Raw genomic sequence first — 5,000 nt, 5'->3', positions numbered from 1 at the left:
TTATATGTACCTTGTGTGATAGTAATAATATGAATGATGATGACGGTGATGATGATAATAACAATGATAATAATAATTTTTATATTAATAAAAAGAACAAAAATAATAGTGATAATAATAAAGATAATAATAACAATTATTATCAATATTGTTAAAATAATCATTATTATAGTCATAATTATTGTTATAATGATAATGACAATAATAACAGAACAATAACAAAATTAATATCAATGATTATGATAATAATAATAATAATGATGATAATGACAATGGTACATGGTTGAAAAATTATAGTAAATCGACGGAAATAAAAAGAGGGAAGTAAAATAGTATTAGTTAAAATTAATAAATAGGAAACACGAGAATGAAAAGAAAACGAAAAATATGAGAAATACGTGAAATGCGTGGCTGTGTGACGATATAGAGAATGAGGTGGATAGGAGGAAATGACGAATAATAATAATAATAATAATAATAATAATAAGTAGAAGAAGAGGAAGAAGAAGAAAAAGACGAAGAAGACGAAGAAAACAGGGAAAAGCAAACCAAAAATAGAAGAAGAGCAAACACGGGATGAAAGTGGGTGTAAGAGATAATAGGAAAGATAGGCTGACTGTAAGTGATGAATTGAATGCTAAAAGGAGACGAAATATAATTACTTTAAATACTCCCGGAAGAAGGAAGACGAAGGAAGGGAAGGATGATGAAAGGAAAGACTAAAAGCAAAGGCATAGGAGCGCGCGCGCGCGCGCGCGCGTGTGTGTGTGTGTGTGTGTGTGTGTGTGTGTGTGTGTGTGTGTGTGTGTGTGTGTGCGCGCGCGCGTTCGTGCATCTGTGTGTGTATGCTTGCGCGCGTGTGTGTGTGCATCGTCAAATTACGATAACAAAGCAAGAAAAAGGATGAATAGGATAAAAACTTCCGAATTGCAAAGGAGAGATCAATCACCCCCCCTCCCCCCCAAAAAAAAAAACAAAAAAAACAGCGCCACCATAAAAAACAACAAAAACAACAAACCCAAGGAGATTGTCTTGAGAAAAGGGGAAATACACCAAAGGGAGAAGGGTGACGGACAAGGAGTTCTTGCGAGTGAATATTTTGACCCTTAAGTGTTCTTGAGGGAGCGGGGTGAGTGAGGGACTATGTGGGTGAGTGAGTGAGGGACTGAGTGGGTGAGTGAGTGGGTGAGTGGGTTAGTGGGTGAGTGAGTGGGTGAGTGGGTTAGTGGGTGAGTGAGTGGGTGAGTGGGTTAGTGGGTGAGTGAGTGGGTGAGTGAGTGAATGGGTGAGTGAGTGGGTGAGTGTGTGGGTGAGTGAGTGAGTGGGAGTGGGTGAATGAATGAGTGAGTGAGTGAGTGAGTAAATGAATGGAGTGAGTGAATTAGAGAGGTTGAGCGAAAGAGTGAAGTGAGTGAAAGGGAGACGGTGAGGGAAAGAGTGAAATGAGTGAGTGAATGAGAGAATGAGCGAAAGAGTGAGGTGGTGAATGAATGCGAGAGTGAGTACGTGAGAGCGAGAGTATGAGTAAAAGAGAGAGATGTGAGTGAGTGAAAAAGTGAGTAATTTAGAGAGAGGGAGTGAACTTAATAATATATAAAGGTGTGAGTGATGGAGTGAGTGAGTGAATGAGAGAATTAGGGCGTGAGTCAATGAGTGAATGAACCAGAGCAATGCGTGAGTGAGTGAGAAGCAAAGGATAAAATGCCCGAGGATAAGAAAAGAAAATGAAAAATGAAAATGATAGGCCTATAATGTATGAAAAATAGTCGATTAATGTGCGAGTTTATTGGCCTGATTAATGAAACTGAAATAAACCACTTAAAACTGAGTGACAGAAGCAATATATACTTACTTTGGTCCTAAAAATAATATCACTTCATAGGCTTAATCTCATGACAAAGGAAGGAAAAACATAGAGAAAGGATATAGAGCAATATCATAGAAAAGAATAGGATAAATCGAAGGAAACAAGTAAAAGAAATAATAATAATTAATAATGCAAACAATTTTGTACATACACGTTATACATACCTAATTACAATCTTATGCGTGTGCAGATGACTGTCCACGTGCATATGCGTACACGTGTGTGTTACTGCTAATAAGATGGGTAAACACAGTCTGATGTTTAATTCGAGGAGTGGAAACCTTCAAGATACAAGATACGAGATACAAGAATAAGTTTCGCAACGAAATACAGGCTTTTTATCATTCGTTTTTATAATTCAATTGCCTTGCTTCCCTAATCATCGTGTAACTGCCTGATATAATTATTTTAAGGCAAGCTAAGTCTGACTCCTTTTAGCTGCATGATCCTGAAAACAGGGCAGAGTGATACACAGCATCCCAGCATGATTTACCGAACATGTCTAAGCTTTTCTCATATTTAACCGCTTGGAAACAGTCGCAGAAATAACTATGCACACACACGCACACTCAGAAACACAATCAGTCTCTTTCTATCTGTCACACACACAGACACACAGACACACACACAGACACACACACACACACACACACACACACACACACACACACACACACACAACACACACACACACACACACACACACAACACACACAACACATACACACACACACACAAACAAACACACACGCACATACCAAAAAAGTACGTTGAGGGAGTATTTTCGGATAATATGTAATATAGATATAATATATAATATAATATAAAGCGTTGAAACGGATTGCACATGTAATGGATTTGTAAGAAAAAAGAACAGGAAAATAAGAAAAAATAACAATCATCGGAATCGCGGAAGACGGAGAAGAAGAAGAAAAAGATTAATGAGATAAAATAGATGATGAGGATTTTATATTATTCTCTATTTTAATAAATCTTGCCTGATGAGTTCATTCATTCATTCATTTTTTTTTTACATTGTCAGTAGCAATATCTGGAAAATTATTTAGATTTAATGAAAAAAGAAGAAGAATAAATATGTGTCGCGAGAGTTAACAAAAAAAAAAAAAAAAAAATGCCATTCAAGGTCAGGAAACAAAAGCTAAACGAAAATCAGGGACAAGAAATGAATTGCTTTTCCCAGCAGCCTAACCTAAATCATCTCTTTTGTTATTGAGACGCATATCCCTCACCCTTATAAAAAAAAAGTTATTCGTAAGAAAGGTTTTGATATATACATATATATTTATTTATTTATTTATTTTACGCCGACTGTAGTACTTGCAATATGCACGCACATACACACACACACAGCAAGGGAACGACTGAACGAGCGAGTGAGTTTTTTGTGTCTGAGAGAGAGAGAGAGAGAGAGAGAGAGAGAGAGAGAGAGAGAGAGAGAGAGAGAGAGAGAGAGAGAGAGAGAGAGAGGAGAGAGAGAGAGAGAGAGAGAGAGAGAGAGAAGAGAGAGAGAGAGAGAGACTTTCATCAGACCGTTATGAGCCATTTCTAATATAATATATATATATATATATATATATATATATATATATATATATATATATATACATATATATATCTTCTTTTAACGGTAGGTTCATGTCTGAGCCGCCGTGGTCACAGCATGATACTTAATTGCAGTTTTCATGTTGTGATGCTCTTGGAGTGAGTACGTGGTAGGGTCCCCAGTTCCTTTCCACGGAGAGTGCCGGTGGTACCTTTTTAGGTAATCATTCTCTCTATTTATCCGGGCTTGGGACCAGCACTTAGACTTGGGCTGGCTTGGCCACCCAGTGGCTAGGTAGGCAATCAAGGTGAAGTTCCTTGCCCAAGGGAACAACGCGGCGGTCGGTGACTCGAACCCTCGAATTCATATTGCCGTCGTGACAGTGTTGAGTCCGACGCTCTAATCATTCGGCCACTGCGGTCATGACGATCATGGGCTTCCATGATTTTTTCTTAGCAATTTAGAGCGGTGGTTTGCCATTGCCTTCCGCCCGGTGTTTTTATCGAGTCACCATCTCTATTTACCCGGCACTGACTTGAGCTGGCTTGGCCACCCAGTGGCTAGGCAGGCAATCGAAATGAAGTTCCTTGCCCAAGGGAAACAACGCGCCGGCCGGTGACTCGAACCCTCGAACTCAGATTGCCGTCGTGACAGTCTTGAGTCCGACGCTCTAACCATTCGGCCACCGCGGGCCCATATATATATATATATATATATATATATATATATATATATATATATATATATATATATATATATATAAATATATATATATATACATATATATATATATAAATATATATATATATATATATATATATATATATATATATATATATATATATATATATATATATATCGATAAAAGCTTAACAATAGCGTAACCGGAGAGAGAGAAAAAAGAGAAAACGAGAGAAGGAGAAAGAGTGGAAGAGAGGAGAAGAAATACTGAAAAAAAATCAAATAGCAAAATATACCTCAAACCTTAGCGTACTTTCCCCAACATTAAGAATTCTAGATTATCCTTTCAATTTTGAATAGCATAATCCTTACACACACAAATTGAAAAAGAAATGAAATATACTCTTTGATCTACATGTAACTCTGTTCGTACAAGTAATCAAAGTCACAAGATGAGATTAAAGAAATTTCGAAATGCTCTTAAAGGGATATGTTGTGGTTTCTTGGCCTTGAAAAAACATGTATATATATATATATATATATATATATATATATATATATATATATATATATATATATATATATATATATATATATATTATGTATGTATGATATATATATATATATATATATATATATATATATATATATATATAAATATATATATGTATATATATATATATATATATATATATATATATATATGCGTGTGTGTGTGGTGTGTGTGTGGTGTGTGTGTGTGTGTGTGTGTGTGTGTGTGTGTTTGTGTGTGTGTTTGTGTGTGTGTTTGTGTGATTGTGTGATTGTGTGTGTGTTGTGTGTGTGTGTGTGTGTGTGTGTGTATGTGTGTGTGTGTGTGTGTGTGTGTGTGTGTGTGTGTATGTGTAA

At 36.2% G+C, this 5,000-nt stretch overlaps 1 protein-coding gene across 1 annotated transcript in view; it reads left to right on the top strand.

The window, feature by feature from the left end:
* The window catches only part of LOC119577896, a 28,673-nt gene that overhangs the window by 11,767 nt on the left and 11,906 nt on the right, over positions 1-5,000 (top strand). The gene's annotated exons all lie outside the window — the stretch shown is intronic.

The sequence above is a fragment of the Penaeus monodon genome, chromosome 10, assembly GCF_015228065.2.
Source record: "Penaeus monodon isolate SGIC_2016 chromosome 10, NSTDA_Pmon_1, whole genome shotgun sequence".
Classification (NCBI taxonomy): Eukaryota; Metazoa; Arthropoda; class Malacostraca; order Decapoda; family Penaeidae; genus Penaeus; species Penaeus monodon.
Note: the sequence above shows the minus strand (reverse complement) of the source record. Positions and strands in the feature narration are given on the sequence as shown.